This window comes from Ictidomys tridecemlineatus, chromosome X (assembly GCF_052094955.1).
Source record: "Ictidomys tridecemlineatus isolate mIctTri1 chromosome X, mIctTri1.hap1, whole genome shotgun sequence".
NCBI lineage: Eukaryota > Metazoa > Chordata > Mammalia > Rodentia > Sciuridae > Ictidomys > Ictidomys tridecemlineatus.
Window position 1 is genome coordinate 19,998,149 of NC_135493.1, and position 10,836 is coordinate 20,008,984.

Genomic DNA, 10,836 nt, shown 5'->3' on the forward strand with positions numbered 1-10,836 from the left:
ATACCACTATCAAGTGGGGCTCATCCCAGGGATGCAAGGTTGGTTCAATATACAGAAATCAATAATTGTGACTCATCACATCAATAGACTTAAAGATAAGAAACATATGATCATCTCAATAGACGAAGAAAAAGCATTTGACAAAATACAGCACCCCTTCATGTTCAAAACACTAGAAAAACTAGGGATAATAGAAACATATCTCAACATTGTAAAAGCTATCTATGATAAGCCCCAAGCTACCATCATTCTATCATTCTATTTTTTTGGCAAAATAATAAATTGATTATATATGATTGCCAGATACATTCGAGATGCATTATATATTATAGCTGATAGATTATTCTCTTGCTGTTCAGAAAACAAAATGTCAAAATGAAAAATAAAATAATTTTAAATATCACACAATTACAGAGGTCCTTGAGGATCAGGGCTGGACTTGAGGTACCTCCTCATTTCCCAGGGAAGTCAGTGTGGGCAGATTTATCTCCAAATCCTGTTTGAACCTAGGTGACCTTTAGCTTCAAGGCCTGGGTCCAGCCCTGTAGCTCAGAAGGCCCGGAGGTCAAGTTTATCACCCAAGGCAGCTGGAATTTGGCTAGTCAGGATGAAAGTCAGAGTTCAGAGTCAAGTACAGGACTTCCCTGAAAGGACCAGCTAAGTCCCTGAAGCAGAAAGGAGAGGGGACAAGAGACCAACAGAGGGGACAGGCAGAGGGTGCTGTGCTGAAATGCTGGTAGAGAGAAGAGGGGGTGAGAAGGCCTCCTCAGGCATCACCTGTGGGTCTCCATTAAGCAGTGCTGTGCCCACCAGAAGCAGCAGCCGTAGGTAGACCTGATGGAAGACCATGCTTCCAGTGGTTTCCAGAACCTGAATGCAGGGCCCAGAAGGACCCTGACTGAACCCTGTAGTTCTCACTGTGCCAGAGAGGTAGAAGCACTTGGTTAATGAGGGGTCCCAGCCAAAAGTCCCTGCACCTAGACGGCATGGTCAGGCTCTCTCACATGAAAGGCAGCCCTTGACTAGGACTGAGAGACCCGTATGATCACACTGGAGTTGGTCACACGGGCTCCATAGTGGCCAGCCCAGAACTGCGTGTCCTGCCCCCAGTGTTCAAAAGACACAAAACGGACACCTGTCTTGATGTTGGAGAACACATGGGTGACTTGAAGACAGATATTGTTGTTCCACTGCTTAATGGGGGTCAGGCACAGCAGAGAATTTATCTAGGATGATCTGGTCAGTGTCTAGAAGTTGGACAAGGAGTCCATACATACAGCCACTGTCGTGTCAGGCTCCCCACCAGTCAGAGACACAAATCTTAATCCTGCTTCTGTCCAGCAGTTCTGGCTATAGACCCTCCTCCTCCAGGTCCAAGACCTGCTTCTTGCAGCACCAACTGAAGGAAGTACGAAACAGTTTTGTGTAGCTGTAGCTCCCCCCCCCCCCACGGGTTTTCTTTTTCTTTTTTCCACCACGCAGCCATTTCCACTGTGCTGCACCATCCATTTCCGGAGGCTTTCTTGGCCGTGTGGTTTGCAGATGAGGTTGCTTCCCAAAGGTCTGCGCTAGCAGAAGCGGCCCAGAGGACAAAGCCTGGCATCAAAAGCAGGTTGGGGAGGCAGACAGTTGCAGATAAACAACAGCAGAGTGCAGCCAAGCGGTGCCGTGGTCCTGGGCCAAGATCAGTAGCCACAGGGCCTGGCCATGCACCAGGGTGCACCACTCCCAGCACACCTGGTGGCCGCGGGTGAGGAGCCAGCATGGGGGCACATGGCTCAGAACCACCAGGAGCAGCTTGGGTGGCAGTTGGCTCAGGTCCAGTGCCTCCTGAGGTCCAGCTTTGGCCTGGCCCCTGGAAGTGGAGGTGCCCATGGTCCCCCAGCTGGAGCCAGCTGAGGCCCGTAGCTTAATGATGTCCCTTGCATGGGCTGAGCAGTGCCCTAACATCATTCTAAACGGAGAAAAATTGAATGCATTCTCTCTAAAAAATGGAACAAGACAGGGATGCCCTCTTTCATCACTTCTATTCAACATAGTTATTGAAACAGTGGCCAGAGCAATTAGACAGACAAAAGAAATTAAAGGGATATGTATAGGAAAAGAAGAACTTAAATTAGCACTATTTGTCAATGATATGATTCTATACCTAGAAGTCCCAAAAAACTCCACCAGAAAACTTCTAGAATTAGTAAAGGAACTCAGCAAAATAGAAGGATACAAAATCAATGCCCATAAATCAAAGGCATTTCTGTATAACAGTGACAAATCCTCTGAAAGGGAAACGAGGAAAACTACCCCATTTACAATAGCCTCAAAAAAAAAATCAACTTAACAAGGGGTGAAAGACCTCTACAATGAAAATTACAGAACGCTAAAGAAAGAAATTAAAGAAGACTTTAAAAGATGGAAAGATCTTCCTTGTCCTTGGATAGGCAGAATTAATATTGTCAGAATGACCATACTACCAAAAACACTATACAGATTTAGTGCAATTTCAATCAGAATCCCACTGACATTCCTCATAGAAATAGAAAAAGCAGTCATGAAATCCATCTAGAAAAATAAGAGACCCAGAATAGCTAAAGCAATCCTTAGCAAGCAGAGTGGAAGAGGTGGCATCACAATATCAGACCTTAAATTATACCACAGAGCTATGGTAATAAAAATGACATGGTATTGGCACAAAACAGACATGAAGAACAGAATAGAAGATAAGAGGCATGCCCACATAAATTTAGTTATCTCATACTAGACAAAGGCACCAAAAACATAGATTGGAGAAAAGATAGCCTCTTTAACAAATGGTGCTGGGAAAACTGGAAATCCATATGTAACAAAATGAAATTAAACCCCTTTCTCTCACCATGCACAAAACTGAACTCAAAGTGGATCAAGGACCTTGGAATTAAACCAGAGACACTTCGTCTAATAGAAGAAAAAGTAGGCCCAAATCTCTATCACGTGGGATTAGGCTCCAACTTCCTTAATAAAACTCCTATAGTGCAAGAATTAGATGAAGAATTAATAAATGGGACGGATTCAAAGTAAAAAGTTTCCTCTCAGGAAAAGAAACAATCAGTGATGTGAATAGAGAACCTACATCTTGGGAGCAAATTTTTACTACTTGCACATCAGATAGAGAACTAATTTCTAGGGTAAATAAAGAACTCAAAAAACAAACAACCCAATCAATGAATGGGCCAAGGAACTGAACAGATACGTCTCAGAAGAGGATGTACAGTCAATTAACAAATATATGAAAAAATGTTCAACATCTCTAGCAATTAAGGAAATGAAAATCAAAACTATTCTAAGCTTTCATCTCACTCCAGTCAGAATGACTGCTATTAACAAATACAAACGACAAAGGTACATTCATACATTGCTGGTGGGACTGCAAAATGGTGCAGTCAATACGGAAAGCAGTATGGAGATTCCTTGGAAAACTGGATACGGAACCACTTTTTGACCCAGCTATCCCATGCCTCAGTCTATACCCAAAGGACTTAAAAACAGCATACTACAGGGACACAGCCACATCAATGTTTATAGCAGCACAATTCACAATAGCTAAACTGTGGAACCAACCTAGATGCCCTTAAGTAGATGAATGGGTAAAGAAAATGTGGTATATATATACATAATGGAATATTACTCAGCAATAAAAGAGAATAAAATCATGACATTTGCAGGTAAATGGATGAAGTTGGAGAATATCATGCTAAGTGAAGTTAGCCAATCACAAAAAACCAAATGCCGAATGTTTTCTCTGATATAAGGAGGCTGATTTATAGTGGGGTAGGGAGGGAGAGCAAGGGAAGATTAGACAAATTCTAGATAGGGCAAAGAGGTGGGAGGGAAAGAGAGGGGGTATGGGGGTAGGAAAGATGGTGGAATGAGATGACCATTATTATTCTAAGTGCATGTATAAAGTCTCAAATAGTGTGAATATACTTTATATACAACTAGAGATATGAAAAATTGTGCTCTATATGTTTAATATGAACTGTAATGCACTCTTCTGTCATATATAACAAATTAGAATAAAAAAATGTCTAGAAATGAGACAAATAGATGTTGGAACACTGAAAAATCAATTTTCAATTTGACACATTTATTACGTAACAATTTCTATACTCCTGTCTAATCTAAATGTACTTTCCAATTAATATTACAATTTTTGATGACTAATGAGAAAAATAAAGTTTAAACATTTATTTGAAAAAAAGATTATGATTAACACTGTGTATGTGTATGCCATATCATCTCTCTAATAGTCTTTTTAAAATTTTTTAAAAATTTTGGTGCCAGGAGTGGAACCGGGGACACTTAACCACTGAGCTACACCCCAGCCCACATTGCATTTACATTCTGTATCCCAGACAAGTAATTTTTTTTTTATTATTACCAGAGATTGAACCCCAGGGTGCTTTACCACTGAGATACATCCCCAGTCTTTTTTATGTTTCATTTTGAGACAGGGCCTCACGAAGTTTTTGAGTCTGGCTTTGAACTTGTGAATCTCCTACCTCAACCTCCCAAATCACTAGGATTACAGGGGGTTGCCACCATGCCCAGCTTCTAATACTCTTTTAATCTGAAAAATTGATAAGATTTACCTCATGCAATTGTTGGGAAGTTAAATAAATTAATTCAGGCATTGAATTTAGCATTGTGTCTGATACATAGTAAAGAATAAATAAAAGATACTGTTATTTAAACACAAAGAAATTTTAAGATTTCTGAGGATGAAAGATTTTTATGTTTGTTCTTTTCTATTTCACATCCCTTTTCCCCACCCTAGGCCCAATCTGATTATCCCACAGTCTGCCCTATTATGTTAAATGGTAACACTACCTTTCTAATTGTTCAGCTCCCAAAGAGCCACTTTGACTCACACTACATATTCAATCTTTAATCAAACCCTGTGAGCCCTGTCTTCAAAATTTATCCTGAATCCAATTTCTGCTATCAGTTCAGGTGCAGAAAGTCTCATGAGATTGTCATTTTTATTCTGATCCCAAAACAAATCGAATAAAGCATAAAACACATGAATGAGCTGAAGACACAAAGTGAACTAAAATCAAGAAAGTGAAAAGGCCTTTATAGGAGGAAGAGACTGCTGTTGAGCCACAGGAAGATTTCTCCATAGACATTTTAAGAAGAAATGGGCTAAACTTGAGAAACTGATGTGACTCCATTTTTGAGAAACCAGCTTCTACCTCAAGGCCTGTCCAGAGGGAGGGAGCATGACCCTTGTCCTTGGAAAAACCCACAGAGCACTCCTAGGCACATACCCACCCTGCTGAGTTGTTTAACAGCAGAGATCTGGAGTGCCAGGTGTCCCTGACTCAGTTACGCTAGGTGAGGACCTATAGCAACCCCCTAGCAACCACCATTCAGCATGAGACAGGGAAAATACCTGAAATACCAAGCGACCCCCGCCCAGTAGTTTCTGTGGTTGATAACATGTTAGGAAAATGTGTAGTTTAGCAAGTACACTCCTTACAGCTTAAACCAATCAGTTCAAATGTATCCATTTTTAAAGAGAGAGAGAGAGAGAGAGAGAGAGAGAGAGAGAGAGAGAGAGAGAGAGAGAAGAGAATTTTTAATATTTATTTTTTAGTTTTCGGCAGACACAACGTCTTTGTTTGTATGTGGTGCTGAGGATCGAACTCGGGCCACACGCATGCCAGCGCGCTACCACTTGAGCCACATCCCCAGCCCTGTATCCACCTCTTGAACTAACCAATCACCCCTATCCAACTTGTTCCCGCCATGAATGTGCTAATCAATGTTAAGAGTTGTTTGACTTTCCTGCAGTATGAAATGATTTGTTGTGTGATATTGTGACGCATAGAATATCTCCCCAAAACCTATAAATCCTCACTGAACTAAGGGCCAGGACTCACTCCTCAGGACTGCCATGTCGGAAACGGTTGTGAGTCTAGGCTTGAGTTTGCAATAAAGACTCTTGTGTGATTGCATCGAATTTGGCTCCTGGAGGTCTATTGGGGTCCCACGAATCTGGCATTACAAACTCAATAAGCTTAACTAACAGCTACCCTGTAAAATGATAAAGAGGCAGATGGGCAGAGAAGACCAGAAATGTTATCAGTGTCTAAAGAGTATCTGTTGGCTGGATATTTTCTATGTATTTTTCCAGATTAATTTTCTTTTCTCCTTGATTTTATTTATTTATAGAATTACAAGTAAAATGGCATATATTTAAGGCATACTACTTGATGGGGTATTTTTTGGGGGTACTGGGTATTGAACCCAGGAGTGCTTTACTGAGCTACATTCCCAACCCTTTTATAATTTCTTAAAATTTTAAGACAGGGTCTCACTAAGTTGCTAAGGCTGTCCTTGAACTGGCAATCCTCTTGCCTCAGCCTCCCAAGTCACTAGGGTTATAGGTATGTGCCACTGTGCTAGGCCCACATGATGTTTTGATATATGTATGAGTTGTGCAATGGCTAAATCAAGCTATCCAACAAACGCATGATCTTACATACTTATTTTTTTTTGTAGTGAGAACACTTACAATATACCCTCACCAATTTTCTAGTATTACAATATGTCATTATTAACTATAGTCACTGTGATATACAACAGATGTCTTGAAATTATTCCTCCTATCTGAATGAAATTTTGTGTTTTTTGACTAATATCCCTTCTGAGCATTCTACTCTCTGTTTCTGAGTTTGACATTTTTAGATTCCACATATAAGTGAGATCATGTTGTATTTGTCATTATATATCTGGCTTATTTTATGTAACATAATGTCTTCCAGTTTTATCCATGTTGTAAAAAGTGACAAGATTTCCCCAATTTTGAAGGTGAAGTAGTATTCCATTGTGTGTTTGTATTCCATTATATATTTTCTTTATTCATTCATCCATTGGTGAACACTTAGGTTGATTCTATATCCTGTCTATTATAAATAATGCTATAATGAGCATGGGAGTGTAGATATCACTGTATCTCACTCATATTGTATCTCATGGTCATCTCATGTATTTTGAATATAGACCCAGTGGTAGAATTGCTGGATCATATAGTAGTTCTAGTTCTAGCTTTAATTATTTGAGGAAACTCCATACTGTTTTCCATAATGGTCGTACTAATTTACATTCCCAATAACAACGTGCAAGGTTTCTCTTTTCTCCATATCTGTACCACCACTTGTTCTCTTTAGTTTTTTTTTTTTTTGGTATTGGAGATTGAACCCAGGGATGCCTTACCACGGAGCCACATCCCCAGTCCTTTTTGTATTTTATTTAGAACCAGGCTCTCACTGAGTTGCTTAGGGCCTTGCTAAATTGCTGAGACTGGCTTTGAACTTGTGATCCTCCTGCTTCAGCTACCCAAGCCCCTGGGATTACAGGCATGCATCATCTCACCCACCTCTCTTTAGGTTTTTTTATAAGGGGGATGGAACATGCCTGTAATCCCAGTGGCTCGGGAGGCTGAGACAAGAGGATCATGAGTTCAAAGCCAGCCTCAGCATCAGTAAGGCACTAAGCAACTCAGTGAGACCCTGTCTCTAAATAAAAAATACAAACTAGGGCTGCGGATGTGGCTCAGTTGTTGAGTACTCCTGAGTTCAATCTCTGGTACAAAAAAAAAAAAAAAAGAAAAAAAGAAAAAGAAAATCATTATAACAGGTGAGAGGTGATATCTTATTATGATTTTAATTGACATTTTATGATAATTAGTGATCAGCATTTTTTCATATACCTGTTGGTCATTTGTATGTCTTTTTTTTGGAGAAATATCTGTATATGCCTTTTGCCCATTTAAAAAAAAATCAGACTTTTTTTTTAAAGAGAGAGGGAGAGAGAGAGAGAGAGAGAGAGAGAGAGAGAGAATTTGTTTTAATATTTATTTTTTAGTTTTCTGCGGACACAACATCTTTTGTTTGTATGTGGTGCTGAGGATCAAACCCGGGCCGCACACATGCCCCAGACTTTTTTTTTTTTTTTTTTTTTTTACTATGGAATTGTTTAACTCCGTTACATATTTTGGATATAAACACTTTATTAGTTGTACATTTGACAAATATATTCTCTGATTCTGTATGTTCTTTCTTCATTCTGTTGATTATTTCATTCCTATGCAGAAGCTTTTTAGTTTCATGTAATCTCATTCATCTCTTTTTGTCGATCACTCAGTCTCTGTACGTCACTGTTATGATTTGAATGTGAGGTGTCCCCCAAAAGCTCAATGCAAGAAGGTTTAGAGGAGAAATGATGTGATTTTGAAAGCCTTAACCCAATCAGTGAATTAACCCCCTGATGGGGATTAATTGAGTGGTAACTGAAGGCAAGTAGGGTGTGGCTGGAGGAGGTGGGCATTGCGGGGGTGGCTTTGGGTATATATTTGGTATCTGATGAGTGGATCCTCTCTCTCGTGTGAGCTGCTTTCCTATACCACACTCTTCCACCATGTTGTTCTGCCTCACTTCGAGCCCTGAGGAATGGAGTTGACTGTGAGTCTTCAAATAAACATTTCCTCCCCTAAAATTGTTCTGGTTGGGTCTTTGAGTCACAGCAGTGAAAAACCTGACTAAAACAATCACTTTGAATATTTTGAAATGCCATATAGGTAATGAATTTGAAATGTCCTTATAGATAATGAATCTTTCTATAGTTTTGGGTGTCTCATTTCCAAGGAAATTTACATATGAGAGGGGAAAGCACAACATAATAGAGCACCATTGTGCTTTTTCTTTTGGAACAAAATCATTTGAATTTTGAATGAAGGAATAGCCCAAAGGTTCAGGGCATTTTTTATTTGGGTGATGGAGAAAAATGGCCATCAATTCTCTGAACCTGGGGAAGTGAGCTAGTTGGGCAGTGTTATGGTTTGAATGTGTTCCCCAAAGTTCATGTGTTGGAAACTTTATCCCGAATGCAACAGTATTGATAAAATAACCTTTAGTAAGTGATTAGAGCATAAGAACTCTAAACTTATAAATGAAATAATGCTGTTGTTATGGGAAGGGTTATTTATCAAGGGAATGGCTTCCTGATAAAAGGATGACTTCTGCTCGCTCTCCCTTCTTTTGTGCACGTGTACTCCATGATATAATGTGCCATGGAGGCTCTCACCAGATGGAGCTTCTCAATAGTAGAGAGATGGAAGAAATAAATCTCCAGAGATGGAAGAAATAAATCTCCGTTCTTTATAAATCACCCAGTGTGCGGTCTTCTATTGAAGCAGTACAAAACAGAGTAAAACAGGCAGTTTTAATCTAAGAAAGTTTGTGATGTCTCTGTCAGTTGGTAATAGTGTGGCAAGTTGGAAAGCTTATGATGACCTTTGATGGTTGGCTGGGGAGAAGTAGGTGTATCTAGGATTTAGCCTGTATCACTTTTACTTGAGCCGCTTTCACCTGAGCCATTCAGTGTAGAAAAAATATGTGCCACAGGGACTTGACCTTGAACTGTTCAAAATGCATATTTTTTCTGGTTTCCATGGAAATGGTTACAGTGAGGCCAGCACAGGTCTTGTACATGGTAGTGTCTGGGGAGTTTATTAGAACTCTGTCTATGACCAATTCCACCCCACTTCCAGGAGAGCACATATAATTCTCTTCTTTGGTGCTAGAATAGTTGGGGGCATAGAAAAGGCCAAAAGGCCTTTGAAATGGCCAAACCTCCTCTGAATTGAGAACACTAGTCAGAATAAAGAAATAAAGCAGGAATACTGAGATCTGGAAAGCAGAATAAACTTTATTATGAACTGGAAAGGCTAAGCAAGAGAGGAGCTACTGACTTTGAGGATCAGTATGAGCAATAAAGTATCCAGAGGCTTAGTGAGCAAGGGGTCACCTCTCTGGATTGCCTCGGATGCACTTGCTACCTACTGGAGAATGGGACATTTAGGATTTCTTGTTCAAGAAATATGCCTAGGTTTCATATTCAAGGTGAGAAAAAGAAGTTTTCAAGAGTCACAGAACATACTACTGGCAGCAATCATGACATTGAGGTGGACGGAAATAGGTGGAGCGCCACCTACTGGGAGCAAAGGCCTAATTTATAAGGGAGTTTGGAATGATGGAGAACGGAGATGGTGAGAATCCTTGTGTTCTAAAATTCACAAATGGTCCCTCCCTTTCTACATTTATATTACATTTGATGACTTCTAACATCAGCATGATCTTCAGTAAACACCTCAACGTGGGAAGATTCTGTATTAGAAGAAGGGAGAAACTGAAGTATCTGTGGTTGCGCTTGGGGGGATGTGTGGGCAGCTCAGTTCATGGACTTGGTGATAGTAGTAGTGGGTGAATTTGTCCCTCCTCTGCTTTTTATTTCCATTCAGGCCCTTATATTGGATGTTGCCATCTATATTGGGGAGGACAGACTACTTTATGGAGTTTGCATATTCAAATGCTAATCTCATCCAGAATACAGCCTCACAAACACCTGGAGAAATAATGTGTAATCTGGGCACACAAAATTAACCACCAGATTAATTCTCAAGGAGCCATGTGTTTTTGTAGGAATAACTGGAGAAACGATGGGAACCAACCACTCCTTTACTTTTTAGGTCATTAATGTCTTTAACATTCCCCAGGAATTCAATATTGCTTTTTATTTAATGTCTTAGTGGGGTAGGGGTAATTCTGGTATTTCTAACCCATTTTAGCTTGCCATTGCTCTTCAATCAATTAATACCAATTCTGCTACCTGATTCTGTTCATCAATTAATACCAACCCTGCTACCACTGATTCCATTCAAGCACCTTTTACATCCTCTATGTAACTGTGTAGTCAAGTCCCATTTGCTCATTACCTTTCACTGATCTAGGTAACCCATTA

At 40.0% G+C, this 10,836-nt stretch overlaps 1 pseudogene; it reads right to left on the bottom strand.

Annotated features, from left to right (window-relative positions):
- Window positions 1–1,022: 1,022 nt before the first annotated feature.
- LOC101965305 (F-box only protein 27 pseudogene) lies at window positions 1,023–1,875 on the bottom strand (annotated as a pseudogene).
- Window positions 1,876–10,836: the final 8,961 nt, after the last annotated feature.